Source organism: Diabrotica virgifera, chromosome 6 (assembly GCF_917563875.1).
Source record: "Diabrotica virgifera virgifera chromosome 6, PGI_DIABVI_V3a".
NCBI classification, from domain to species: Eukaryota; Metazoa; Arthropoda; class Insecta; order Coleoptera; family Chrysomelidae; genus Diabrotica; species Diabrotica virgifera.
This window is the reverse complement of record NC_065448.1, coordinates 135,123,828-135,139,748: the sequence shown is the minus strand read 5'-3', so window position 1 is coordinate 135,139,748 and position 15,921 is coordinate 135,123,828. Positions and strand designations below refer to the sequence as shown.

At 30.9% G+C, this 15,921-nt stretch overlaps 1 long non-coding RNA gene across 1 annotated transcript; it reads right to left on the bottom strand.

Annotated features, from left to right (window-relative positions):
• Nucleotides 1–1,082: 1,082 nt before the first annotated feature.
• LOC126886039 (uncharacterized) lies at nucleotides 1,083–7,566 on the bottom strand. Its single transcript, XR_007698559.1, has 2 exons — nucleotides 7,014–7,566; nucleotides 1,083–1,315 (listed from the first exon to the last, which is right to left on the bottom strand). It is a non-coding gene; the product is annotated as an uncharacterized LOC126886039 (long non-coding RNA).
• Between the last annotated feature and the right edge of the window lie 8,355 nt (nucleotides 7,567–15,921).

Below are 15,921 nucleotides of genomic sequence, written 5' to 3'. Positions count from 1 at the left end.
CCCAATCGCACCTAATAACTTCAAAAATAGAATCAAGCTAGAAACATAAAGCATAAAAGAACTTATAGGTGTTTAATTCAAAATGACAAAAAACATATAAACGTTTTTTGGACAGAAAAGTAATGACTGCTAGGTCTGTATGAATTTTTAAGTCTGTATTACTCATTATTCATCACGAATAGCTGGTAATGTATCCACTGGAAATGTATCAGAAATTTCAACACCTTTTCGTGGTTAATGTGGAAGAGACAGATAAAATTAATGGAACATTGCTGGAATAAAGCTTATGTTAAGCGATAGTCCATATTCTCCACTTACTGCGGTCACTTTATTAAGTAAGCAGTATCTGTAGGTTTTCATGTGATTCGGCTAAAAGAACTGTATCATCAGCGTATCTCAGGTTATTTATGATCATGCCATTAATTCTAATGCCTATGTTAATTTCATCCATTGTCTTACTTAATATGTCTTCCGAGTACCTATATATTAAATAATATTGGTGAAAGTATACACCCTTGTCGAACACCTTTTTTTTTCATTTCTATTTCTTCTGATGTTATGTCTTCTATTCTCACTACCGCTTTTTGGCCATAGTATAAGTATATAGGCGAGCCTATAAGGGTCCGTTTTTCCTTTAGAAGTATGGAAACCTAAAAACTGTTAATTGTAATAAAATGAATTATTCTATACCTATACAATATTGTGACAATCAATTGATATCGGCCCTGGACAGATAACAAGTACAGGCATATTTGTGCTCTTCACAATTTGTTAGTTCTTGAGTGGTGAATCAATATCTATGAAAGAATTTTTAATTTTTGCATACTGGTAAACAAAAGTATGTTACATCTCCTACTGTAAGTAAAACTGTAAACAATTTAAAATGATTGATTTAACATGTAGTGTTACCACTTTAAATTCTTAACCTGTCCAAATCAACCGGAAACAAAAAGCTGACAAGTTTCTTTGCTAGTGACATGTGAGCGACTTTACTAATTTGATTTTTAGGCATTAATATTTATTTTGAATTGACTTTATTTATTTTTAAATAAGAACACTTATATTAATTTAAATACACAGACTTACTTCATATTATTTATTTACCACACTAACTTACAAGAACAATAAACACTTAATAGTATTTAATTTATTAGGAAATACTACACATTATCAAATCTAATTTATATTGTACTTTACAAAATTTATCTAATCAAAATACCTCCAAATCGTATGCTCTAATACAGTATCTCGTCTTGGCTTTATTAGACTTCTCACTCATTCACAATCGTTGCCTTAAATACTATTTCCAGTTTTTCTAGAACAAAAAGAATGATAGCGTCATTTACCTGTTAAGTCTCCCTTTGATTCTAGAATGAAAATAATATTTACATAAAACAAAGTAACGTTTACATGTATCCAGAAACTGGTGCCAGTCTCACTGGAATGCCAGTGGCATGAAAAATAGACCACCTTTCTATAGACAGCGCTGGCAGACAGCTCTGGACTGGCGCAAAAAAGTGTTTACACTTGAACAAAACCCTATACAAGATGACTCTGCCACATCCTTGGTAGAGGAAGAAATTAGAATAATCACAAGAAACTTCCTTGATGGACAACGGATCATTCAAGTAACGAATCAAGACTGCTAAATACCCCTCCTGGATTTGAAAGGTGACCCTTCTCCCTCATGTGTTCAACATTCACACCATTTACTTATAGCTTCATGATCAGATGGTAAATTAAATTGTGTATTAAATAAAAAAAAATGTCAAAATATTTTTTATACCTAAAGGTGGAGCAGAATCTATTTCCTGAATTTCAGTTATACAATTTTGATCGCTTATGGAAGATGTTTGTTGTCCTTTATATACTTTCTTATTTTGTACACCAATCCTTTTTCTCGGCGATTCCAAATTCAATTCTTGTTCTGCATTACTTCCAATCATTGCAGGAAGTATTTGTATTGTACGATGACCTGATACTAAAGATATAGGAAAAGTTAAACAATGAGGAATGCACATAACTTTCCCCTTGTTGCCATATTCTAAATTTGAAAAAATATATAGAGAATAGTCAGATTTTTTTGATATGCCATTCCTATTACAGCAAGCATTTCATTGGCTAGAATTAGTGACAAGTATAATATATGATGTCATGGTAACTGACGTCTGTCATAATATTGGAGGTTACATTTATAATGTCAAATTATTGTTTTCAATTTATATTTTATTTATTTAGTTTATATTTTAACAACAGTTTATTTTTTAAATAACTTTACTTTCCTTTCCATATCCTCAGTGCCGGTTTAACCTAACTTCGGGCCCTGGGCGCTAAATATTTAGGGGCCCCCTTAATTGTTATTCGTTGTCAGTTTTTTTAACAAGAAAATAAATGTATTTATTGTAACTTACAATATTTTCATTCATACAATATCAATCCATACAATATTTTTTTAAACCAAACAAGAAGAAGAATAGTAAATGTAAAAAATATTCGAAAAAGTACATTCAAAAATATATAAAAAAAACAGAAAGTTACACAAAACAACGCATGACAAACAAAAAAATATATTTAAAAAAATACATATGACAAAGATTAGATGACTTTTTCTTGACTAGGCATTAGTAATCTGTCATATAATACTATCACAATTTAGTTGCTCCAACATTTCCTATAATACAATAGTGATATGCGCCTAGATTTTCTTGACCCAAATTTAGGGTTAAATATATTTTTATTCTTTTTAAAGCCGAAAAAGACTGCTCGCCTGACACAGTAGAAGTTGGTATCGTGAAATAAACTTGCAGTAAAGGTAAAATACTTGGAAATGTTGCCTACAATCCTTACATCCTGGATGACACCAAATTTTATAAATTTATTCAACTTTTGGCATGCTATCATCATCACGTAGCGCTACAACCCTGGGTGGGTCCTGGCTGACTGTACAACTTTCTTCCAATTTCTTCGGTCTTCCATCAACCTAGGGTCAAATGGGATATTCATTTTTCGGAGATCTGCTTGGATGTTATCTCTCCATCGCATTCTGGGACGTCCGAGTGGTCTTTTGTCAGTAGGAATCTCCTCCCATACCAGTCTTGCAAGTCTCTCGTTATGAAGTCTGTGCACGTGGCCTGCCCATCTTAGTCCAAAAGTATTTTTCGTTCAAAACGTCTGAGCTTTTCTTCGTTTGATTTGGTCATGGTCCACGTTTCGCAACCATATGTTAGTACAGGTCTGACGATAGATTTATAGATTTTGATCTTGGAACTTCTTGTAAGATTTTTTGATTTTATAAGCTTATCCAGTGCGAATAGACAGCGATTTGCTGATTGGATTCTGTCTTTTATTTCTTTAGTAACATCGTTGTCAGCTGTAATTATGGCCCCCAGATACTTAAAACGTTGTGCTCTTTCGAAGTTAAAGGTGTTGACCGTCATATTTTGTCCTATCCTGTCTCTTCGTGTCGATCTATTTATACACATATATTTCGTCGTCTCTTCAATAATCCTCAGCTTTACTTTGCTTGTTGCTCCTTCCACCTTGTTGAAAATGTCTTTTGTGGACAATATGGAGTCTCCAACGAGATCAATGTCATCTGCGTGAGTCCACTATATTATAGGCATGTTATAGAATGAGTAATTTCACTATGCAAATTCTCTTTGGTTTTATCAATACCTTTTTTATATTTCACACATAAAGTATTAATTGACGTCTTGACTGCTTCTTTATTTAGCGTAGAAAAACATCTAACAGCTGATGTAACATCTTTGTAGCATTTAATTCTCTTTAAAAGAACTTGAGTAATTATTGTAGCATATAACATTAAATACTTCAATTCCGAATCTTTCTTTCCTCTTGAATTGTTTCACTTTCACCTGCTTCATCGAAAAATGTTTTGTTCTTCTTTGTTCTTTGAAGGTCAGTTGTATAGAATATGTTTGAGATATCCTCGTCTTCGTAAAAAATATTTTTGGCTTCTAGTTCAACTTCCCTTAAAATATTATTTCTTACGTCTTCAACAAATCTCAAAATAGATGTCATTAATTCTACTTCAATTGACACGCTTAAGTCCACAGTTTCTTCACGTTCACGTTTTGCTTATTGCATTACCTCGTTGCAAATTTTTTGTCCAAATCAGTGTGAATAGAACTGTCTCAAAGGTATCCATTTTATTCTGCAGTGTCTTGGCTTCATTTTTAATTGCTAATTTTTCGTCTCTGTTATTGCTTAACTGGAAAAAATAGATTTGATGAATGATAGATCCCTAGTTTTTAACTAAAGCATTTACAGAGTCAAAAGTGTCAAAAGAGTACAAGTTTTGATTTCATTACTTCCAAGAATTCATTGCAAATTTAGTGATACAGATAGCTAATTTAACTTTTTCATTTATTCGCATTCCGTTGTAAATGCTCAGCTAAAAAGTAGTGAAATTTAGCCTAGTATACAAGACAACTTAAGTAATTTCCTTTATGACGACTTGTTAAATCCTCATTGTATCCTTGAGAAGCAAGTAATTTGGTAGTGAAAACAACTCTTCTTATGAAGCTTATCCAATAGTCAGCTTCGCGTTCTACTTACTCTTTCAAGCCAGCGTCTATAACTATAACTCCAATTAATGATGATCTTGTTCTTAATGTAACCATAGAGTTTGGATAAAATTTACTTTCTTAATGTAACCATAGAGTTCAGATGAAATTTACTTTGTTCGTGAGATTTGAGCAAACTATTCAAATGTTTCCAGTGAATCCGTCCAAAATCAGTTAACTATTTTTTCAATTGAAAAAAAATTGCACGGGAAACAATAAACACTTGCGTCGTATATTAGCCAAGCTCTCTATTTTCTTTCCTTTCATTGGGTTTTCCTCTATAAAAGTTGCTTTTATTTAATCTTCTATAATAAGGTTTGTCTCCATCTTGGTACATTGTTTTACAATTTTCTCACCCCTTGGTTTAAAATCACTTTTTGGTTTAAAAGTTCACAGTTTTTAGAAAGTCATCAGTCTTAAAATCAGACCATTTCGAAATCGTAGGTATTTCGTCGTCTTTTTTTTTCCATTTTGGAAAATATGTAGATTATTTAGCGGACTAAACTTTTTTTATTAAGAAAAGGAACGGGTCTCTACGGGCCCCTCCGGGGCCCGGGCCCCTGGGCGCCCACCCCAAGCGCCCAGTGCATAAACCGGCACTGCATATCCTTGATTGGTCATTTAGGTTCGTAATGGTTTTCTTGTATGGTAGGTTTAGTTAGGCATTAATTTTAAGAAATGTTGCTGACTACATGGGCACAGCTTCCAAAGGCCACAAAAGAAGAAGAAAAAATAAACAAACAAAAATCTTACATAACCTTCTATCTAAGCCTTCTATACTATAGGAAAACATGACTGACACTGGGTGCGTTCGGATGACCACAGCGGCTAGACAGCTGAGCCAGCAGTAGCTGTCAGACGTCACCGCTGGAAGTCAGCCGCTGAGAGATTTACTAAGCTTTCCCTATCACAGCTGGATACAACCACTCAGCCGATTTCTGCTGACAGTCAGCCGCTATGGTCGTCCAAACGCATCCACTTATACGCTCTGAGCTTCGCTGGTGTCGCTCCTAGCGGATTACTAATTCAACTTTCACCAGTAATTTTTAAATTTATTATTTAATTTTATCGCTTAATATTTACAACGCAAAAAAGTAATTAAATTGTAATCGATTTTTTAAAAATTTTGCTAACTGTTTTAACGTTCTCTTAATGAAATATTAATTTCTTACTTCAGATACATTCACAATTATCGTGTAGATGGCGCTTAGATGATTTATATCTAATTATAATTAGATATTACAAAATATTAAAAAAACTTAATTCAGTATTTAAACCGTAAGTATACTTAAGATAAAAATATATACCACAGCTTTGACCAACTAATATTTTTTCTAATTAATGTTTTTAATTTCAATTTTAAATTATTCACTTCGACATTTATGTCAAATTTCCAGTAAAGGTTTACAGACTTGTCACTACTGGCTCTCGCGATTTTTTAATTATCCCCTCTACCTACGAGCTCAGCGTATATTACAGATACAGTTGGAAAAATGAAAGAATACCCATGAACGATCACATCAATCACTTAATTTATGTTTGTTGTCTTTTTCTATAAATAATAAACGTTTGTTATAGAAAAAGATAGGAAACACAAGATAAGTGATCGTTCATGGGTATTCTTTATTTTTCCCACTGTAGTTATCTTTGTTTCACACTCTTAAAGACAAAGAGAAACAGTGTCACCTGTAGTTGCTGTAGTAAATACATACCGTCGAAAAAATGAAAGAATACCCATGAACGATCACATCAATCACATATTATTCAGATTATTAATAATCTATCTCTCTCATTTATTATTTATGAAAAAAAAACAGCAAATACAAAATATGTGATTGATGTGATCGTTCATGGGTATTCTTTCATTTTTCCGACTGTATATGTTTTTATTTGGCAACAGCGCTTGTTTCCAAACTTAACAGTAGTGAAAAACTAATAAATGAGGAAAAATTTGTTGAATTTGCTTGCCGTCAAGTTTGTACGAGTACCAGTGGGTTATATTTCATTAAATATAATATGAAGTGCATGCCTAATTGTTTAACTTTTAGTTTATCATACTTTAACAATGAATTGGGTGGCTCTCTGATCCAATATAAGTACTGTTATTATTTCCACTAAAAATGGTTACTGGAACAATTTTTGAAATTTTTTGATTTGATTGATATGACACATTTTTAAAATTCTGATCAGTCTGACATAGAGGACATTTTGTTTGAATAATAGGTTTGTTCTAGCAAACAGTCGAACTAGTCAGCAAACAGTTGGTCAGTGAGAGAACACAATACAGTTACGAGTGCTATCTTCTCTACTCGCGCTGGTCCACTATTCGCTAATGGTTTCAGACCGTTTGAAACTCGTGCTAGAACAAACCGATTGTCTGTAAGAAACAAATCACAATAACTGAATAAAACAGATTTTCCCACCTACCTCTATCCAAAGTATACATTTCCTGGCCTCATTGTAGGGAGCATAGTCATATTTTTTTCTCCCTAGGGAAACAAAGTACTTTTAATCCCTAGGGAGTAAAAGTAAAAGTGATGTTGACGTCATACTATGTCATAGCATAGATGAAATAACTTATTGACACCCTATTGGGACCGTGCAAGTTCGGCAAAGCGACCCCTATTTCTACGCTCTGTACTATTATTCGCACTTTTAATTATATTGGCCAATTATATTAGTCCTGGTTACTGGATAATTGTCAAGGCCATAGTCCAAAAAAAATAATAAGAAGAAAAAATAAGATTCAGGTTATGTTATGAAAACATCAACAATTGTATGTAGTAAATAAAATTAGTTATTAAAATGCAGTACTGCAAGCAAAATACAATTAATTAAATTTACCTTTATATAATAATTGCATATCATATCAATATTGTGGAGCAATATGTAATTTTTCTGCTTCATTGACAGAAGGTATGAAATATACGTCAATTTGACAATTTCAATTGACAATATGAATTATTTAAGATAGTTGCAATATTTCACCGCGACTCGCGCAGGGTCGTTTCTTGTTTCCCTTTCCAAGTACTTGCACACCGCGAATACTATTACTCTATTTTCTATTAGGTCCATACATTTTAAATTTTATTTATAGATGTTGCAAAATGGTAAAAACAGTAAATTGTTATTTTGATTTAAAAATTTTTCATTAATAATTTGATAGTTATACTGTACCTACTTGTTAGTTTTAGTTCTCTAATAAATTTTGTTAGTTCTATTGTTGATTGAATACACAAATTCCTGTATTCAATTATGATTCATGTATTCAATCAACAGTTATATAAATATTTTAAAAATGAAAAAATGACTTATTTGAGGGAGGTGGAAAAATGTATAACATGGGAGAAGTGCCTTTTCCTCCCTTGAATGATTACTGTAGTAAACTAGTAAACTTTATTCTTGGGAGGAAAAGGTGCACTTCGCTCTCTTGTTATACAAATATCTATAGGTGTTAAATTGGTGAATAAACAAAAAACCAATATAAATAATTAAATACTTTCGCTTTCTTCTCTAAATATTGTTGGTATACTACATTCGCTCTCGCGAGATTTTTTTTGAGACATTCGGAATAGGAAACGTACAACACAAAAATTCCTACCTCACACTATTAACTGCTAAAATCAACTCAAATCAACTTAATCTTTCATTAAAAAAAGAAGAATTATTAGAAATAGTGGGAGTGTCTACTAATCTCATAAAATTTTGTGAAGTTTATTTCTACAAAATATTTTTATTTTGTACAATAAATAATTTTCTCATTTGCTATCAATACATTATAATGGTTTAAATAAATAAATATTGATTGGCGTAAGGTTTATGTTATTTTTATGTCTGTTTACTATTAATAATATTGGATATGAGCAGGTGCGTTGGTTTTGTAGTAATTTCCAGTCACTTCTGACAACTGAATTTTTCAAAAAAGAAATTACTAACGTCAGTGTCAAAAAAAATCTCGCGAGAGCGAATGTATACTACATTCGCTCTCGCGAGATTTTTTTTGACACTGACGTTAGTAATTTCTTTTTTGAAAAATTCAGTTGTCAGAAGTGACTGGAAATTACTACAAAACCAACGCACCTGCTCATATCCAATATTATTAATAGTAAACAGACATAAAAATAACATAAACCTTACGCCAATCAATATTTATTTATTTAAACCATTATAATGTATTGATAGCAAATGAGAAAATTATTTATTGTACAAAATAAAAATATTTTGTAGAAATAAACTTCACAAAATTTTATGAGATTAGTAGACACTCCCACTATTTCTAATAATTCTTCTTTTTTTAATGAAAGATTAAGTTGATTTGAGTTGATTTTAGCAGTTAATAGTGTGAGGTAGGAATTTTTGTGTTGTACGTTTCCTATTCCGAATGTCTCAAAAAAAATCTCGCGAGAGCGAATGTAGTATAGTATACAGCATTGCATTTTAATTTTCTGCTGCCATCTTGTCTAACTTTTTTCCACATGTCAGAAGTAGTGTTCCTAAACATTCAAAAATTGAATACAATATTGTTTAATGATATAAATATTATAAAGAGAATGCATCAAATGCAAATACTCAATTAATTTTACTTGAAGAACTTACTTCACAAACCAGAGCATATTTGTTTGGATCTTGTTTTAACCCTATATTTTTAATCCACACTTTCCGTCGTTCAGATTCTTTTGGGAAAGAATTCATTTTCACATTATTTTTTCCCAATCGACTTCGTAACCTTTTACCTTAGAGGAAGGCATTTTTCAACCTGAATAATAGTAATTTAATATTTCTCGATTATCTAGTTAAGTGAGGTTAAACCAGAGTAAACGAAAAATAAACAACTGATCATCTGTTTACCCCTTCCAAATTAATCCGGAAATCTGAGCAAAAGATGGCGGAGCCAATCAGCTTTTAGCGTATACGATGGCAACACTCTTCCAAGACGCACACTGCCTTTACTCAGAGTGCGTCCAAGCAGGGTTGCCAACGACCGAACCTCGTTTTCTACTAGATTTATATATAAAATCTGCTAAATTCTACTAGATTGAGGATGAAATCTACCAAAAATTCTACTAAATTATTTGCTAACAAATGACACATGACAGCCAAAAAAGAAGAAAAAAATGACAGGTAACTGCCCAAAAAGAAGAAGAAATGACAGATGACAGCCGAAAAAAGAAGAAGAAATGACAGATGACAGGCTATTTTGTTATATATACAAAAACAATGACAAAAACCATTTTTATTTAAAATAAAATAAATTTTATAAATATTTACATGAACAACATAACTGAATCTTCTAAAAAATAAAAAAAAATGTTGAATATTTATTGTATAGAAAAATATATCCTCTCTAGGAGAAAGTGGTGAAAACAAGTTACATTTTAACTAATACCATTGTTTAAGATTTATCCTTTTTTAAACAATGCTAATACCATACTATATTATTTATCTATGGCTAATACATTTTGTACATTTAATTTTTTAAAGTCACTTTCTTGTGCTTAACACAGTTTACTATCCAAAATTTTACTTCAAAATTAAGTTAGCTTAACGTTTCGAATTGTATACTTATTTTAAAAATAGTACATTAAAGTTCGTTCTAACACTCAATAAACCCCAACTGATAAAATGCTGCAAGCATTGGCAATTTCATCTGATTGCACATATCAAAAAATATCCCCTCTAAGAAGAAATAAGTAGGTAAAAATAAGTTGTATTTAACTGAAAGGAAAGTTCTACATATTAAACATGTAAAAGACAACTATAAGTTCTAGGCAAAAAAATATTAAATAGTATATATGTACAAAGTTCATTTTTAACTTAAAATATTTTCGATTTCCGCTAATTCTAAACCTACAATGGTATGTTTCTGTCTTTTGTAATGTCTAAAGGTAGGTATATCGGAATTAAAATAACATTTGTATATATTTTTTTCTCCTTGTTAACTTTTATTTACAATCAATTTCTTAAAAGTTTTAAGCAAGTTTGAATGAAATTTTAAACAAGGAAGGATGATGATCCAATGATGCTTTGTCTTATAGGTTTATTTCACTGTTGTATTAAATCTTGTAGCCATGTTCGCTTGAATCTTCTGATTATTGGTCCATTGGTAGATCTGTTTGATCAGTTCGTTGTCTTTGTTTCTTGTTCGACTTTCATGGTTGGTCGCTGCATTTCATCTATTACGAAGGGAATATTCAGATCAGTGTGAGATTACTGACATACCAGGGTGCGCCAGTAATTAATCTAAGGACTTTTGATTGAAATTGTTGTATGGTTGTGATGTGTGTTAATTTAGCACAATCCCAGAGATGGATACCATACATTCTAATTGATTTCAGCATGGCTTTGTATAGTAGTAATTTGTTATTTAACACATTCACGGACACGCTTCAGATGTAAACACATCTTATGGAGTAAGTGACTTCATATGCAGTCATGTCCGTGAATGTGTTAATGACAATTTGGATGTCCTACCAAGGAGCCAGTACATTTGTCTGAACTTGAGATCCAACTGCCTGCATTTCATTTGGAGGTGTTTGTTCCATGTTATCCTTTGGTTGATATGCAATCTAAGGTATTTAAGATGCAATGTAAATTAATTTGAATGCACAAATATCATGCTTGAGACGAGACATTGTGGAAAAGTTTAGGATTTGTTAAAATTCTGGATTCAAAAGTAGGAGTTCAATTCAACAGATATATAACATAAATGGTATTAACAATGTAAACAGGTTAATACAATAAAACAAAGGTTTAAGTATTTATTTTTTAAATTTTAATACTTTATGTATTAGAATCTATAAAAGTTTTGAACCAAAATTATTACACTTTCATTTGCATGCCATCAGCATTTGTTTATTTAAATGTGCTATAAAAAACCACCATAAAGCCAATTTCTTTACTATTATTTTGTTTGTCCTTTAAAACAATTTGTTTATTCATACATTTTTGCTAGTTGTGGAAGTTCTTTTAACGGAATATGATATAACATACTTTAAATCAAACACCAATATCATGTATGTATTTATAAATTTATTAACAAACTGCAGTCCAAGAAAAATAATATGTTATCAACATTAACCATTTACAGTAAAACCTCCGTTAACCGAAATAATTGGGGGGTAGGCTGTTTTGGATAACAAGAATTTCAGTTAAAAATGACATTGTTTTTTGTACTATTATTTTATCAAATTACATAGTATTGGAGAGATATAGCTACAAAACATTATCATTGTCAAAGGGAAACGCAAAAGAAAATAGATTTCTTTAAAAAAAAAACACTCAAACATGTTCATTTTCCTTAATTTTATTGCTTTTTGTTTAATTTACTTTTTATTGACAAAATTATTGAAACTCTCAGCCATTTCGGTTTAACGATGTTTTGGTTAACGGAGGTTTTACTGTATTTGCCTTAAATGGCAACATTTTAAAACAAACAAACACACACTGCACAAAAGTTGCACTAGATTTTCTCCTGGTTAAAAATGTATAAATGTACTGCCATAGCTTAACTGCAGGCTCAGTTGCCAGTATTTCAATGTTTTCTCTAAACAACTGCAATATTTGTAAAGCTGATACTATTTGAATAAAAGGAATCTTGCATTGCATCTCATTTCCCATATTAATAGGAAAAATCTCTTTAAAATACCAAACCTTCTTTCAATAACAATTATTGAAGCAATCATTTATGATTGATTAAACAGCACTTTAACTGCTGTCTGAAGATTCTGCAATGGTGTCATTTCGTTAGGTAGTTGAGAATTGGATATTCCCTAACAATACGTTGTCCACAAATTCCCCATTTTATATACCCATAATATGCAAAAGTATTTAACAACTAAAGAGTATTTCTGAATACACTTCAAATTCAACGTTTTACTCTTTTCCATGATATTATTTTACTTTTTATCTATTATGTTACAGGTAACAAATAGAATTTTAGCACATTTTAGAAGTTATTTTTTACAAATTTACAAAAATAAAAATATCTAATGTCATTAGTCATTGTCATTTGTCAAAATAAAAGATTCCTTTACTTCCAACCAAATCCTACTAAAATCTACTAAATTTTCTACCAGATTCTAAAATCTACTAGATTTGAAATTTTCCCACTAAATCACAAGAAATTCTACTAGATTTAGTAGAAAATCTACTAAATTGGCAACCCTGCGTCCAAGACGCACACTGCCTTTACTTTACAAGCCGTGAAGAGAAAAAGGCAACGTCGCAATTGATGACGTCGGTAGTCTGACTTTCGGACTACCGCTTTCGAAACTACGATTTTAAAGTACAAATTCTGGTAAAATTTATAGTATTTTTTGAGTCGAACAAGAAATATTATTAATTAGAAGTTTGTACAAAATAACATTAAAAGTAATTCCTTGTAAGTAACGTTTATTATACAAAAAAAAACCAATAACAAGAATATAAACGGGATTATTTTTTTTTGAATCCTAAAGTTGGATTTATAGTTTGACGTAGCGTAGACGTAGACGCAACGGAGACGTAAGAAACGGACTGGAAACGTAAGAAAATATTATGTCAATTTATAGTTCGACGTAGCGGAATTTTTGCGCATGAGTAGAAAGAGTAAACAATGACTTAATTCTAATTCAACAACATAGCCTATAAATTATGCGAACAGTAATAAACAAACTTTGTGTTTATTTATTTATACTTATACTACTATTTATTATAATATTTATCTGTTTTGTGTGTTACATGGATTAGGATATAAACGAAGATATGCTCCTTGGTGCCGCATGCCGTGGGATTTCCAACTATTTTGTTTCATTTCTGGTCTTTAAAATGTTTATTGGATTTACCTATCGTATAATATGTGTATATAACCCCGAATTAGGCTAATAAACAACTCATATTTATCTGAAATATTGAAATGACTCTATGATATATTTTTATTAAATTAATAACTTAACATCCATTGTATTAAAATAATTAACAAAATTCGAATATGTTGATAAACAACTTTATCTTTACAAAATTGATGAGGGAGTGTCCACTTTGGGTGACAGAACAAAATTCTTAATTTTGATTGGCCAGACGTAAGAAACGCACTGTAAAAGATGAAAGTTGGTCAAGGTCCCTATACCATAGGTTGTATGGTAACTTTGACATTGACAAATGAAATATTGTCATCGTGACGTCACCCAGACGATCAATTTTACGAATTGTTTGTAAACATAATAGAATACGTGGTTTGGAGGCTATATTTTGTTATTAAATATCGTTAGTGTTTTAATTTGTGTTTATATCTTGAGATATAATGTATCTATAGATATCATTAAGTGTTTTTAGTATAATAACTTAAACCCAAAACTCTTTTACAAGTGTTAAGATACATTTTAATGTGGTTGTATTAAGTACCTACTGGATTTTCTTTCTGCTGTATTGTATAGTAAAGAACATTCTTGTATAGAGACATTACAGTTCTGTAATGTCTCTTGCGGTTCTTCACATCAAGTTTACATCATCTGTGTAGGTTGCAATCTGCTTAGACTTATTGAACAATATATCTAATTAAGTCTATAGATAATAGATCTATTATATGTAATTGTTTCATATAAAATTATAACCAATATTGCAGCCATCTGAAGATCGTTTGAATAAACAATTATAAACTAAATGAATATATAAAATGGGGAAAATTCCCTTTATTGCACTGAAATTGTATTTTTGTATAATTTACTGTTAATGTAAAACTTCACAGGTACCTATTGAATGGAATCATAATGTTTTAATAGTTTTAGATATTATAATCCAGTACCTAACGTAATCAGATGCTCTTATGTTAAACTTAAGAGAAAAACTACTAATTTTGATACATAAATCTTTAGTTGAATCTCTTTTTCACCATGGTTTACATGTTAGGAGGAATTTATAATAATGTACTACATGCATTATCCCCAATTCAAAATTATTATATACCTACTCAAAATCATTTAAAAAAGTAAATTGTATTCAACCCATTATTAATATACCTAGGATATTTGAATGATTTAGTCCCATATATACACAAGAAAGAATCTCCTTCTGCTTTAATTAAGTAGTAATGCTATTCTACTGCATATATTTAATTGCAATTATATTCTATGATTTTTGTAACTCTACAGGTATCTACCACATTTTTTAAAGAATATATGAAATAAATAGTCATTAAAAATCCAAACGTATTTTTTTTAAATATACACATTTTCAATACATTCCTACTTTCCGAGTTCATTTCAATGAGTGAAGGGAATGAATTTGTATGCAGCATTCTGGGTGACGTCACTCCCGCCATTAGATTCTCGACGCTGATTGGTGGAAAGTTACCATGCAACCTGTCTATTTATGAACCTTGAAAGTTGGTCATCTCTTCCGTTACGTTACGTTTCTCTTATGTTCCGTCAGGCGCTTGCGTTCATTTATAAACACGAGTACACAAAATTCAGTGTTGATCTTTTCCACTGCGTCTCCGTTACGTCTACGTCTACGCTACGTCAAACTATAAATCCGACTTAAGGCTAATTTTCACAGATCCGATATCCGAAGACACGAAATACGAAATTTTTTCGTACGATTATAGGGAGTTTTTGTGCACACAAATACGTAAACGTAACGCATCTTTTTGACATGTACGCTTGCGCATTAATGGTTGAACTCCCCTATCTCGATGCGTATTACCTAAAGTAACGTTCTGATACGTACGTGAGAACGCATCCCTATCGAGACGAAAGTCACCGAATGCACACGAGGATCTTGCCCGATTACCTACCAAATGAACATTTCATCAGCGATTATCAACATTTTAAGGTTATATTGGTTTAGTCTATTTGAGTAAAATTATTCTGTTTGTAATTGGAAATTGGAACTTCATAATATATTTAAAATTTTATTGTTTTTAAGTTGTCTATTAATAAAGCAAAACAAACAGATCTTGTATTAATTTAAGAAATACAGTGATCACCACAATTAATAACTAGATAAACAAATGACCTAGTTTCAGTAAAATTTTCAAATAAATATTACCAAACTATTTACATTATACTGGAATTCTGATGTAGGTACAATAATTTACAACTAAAAAGTAGGTATAAACAAAAATAAAAAAAATTTAACCTAAGGAAAAATAATATATTTATATTTAAATAGAACCAATTAAAACCATACAATTTCATCATTCATTTATCTTTTTTTACATTTGTATATTAATTGTATATTGTGTGAACATTGTTTTATTTTTTTAATGTCAACGGAATTTAAAAATGACTTTACGATTTGCTTTACGTTACGTTAAGGGAGTTACAAAAACTACCTATTTTAACATTCATCCTCTACG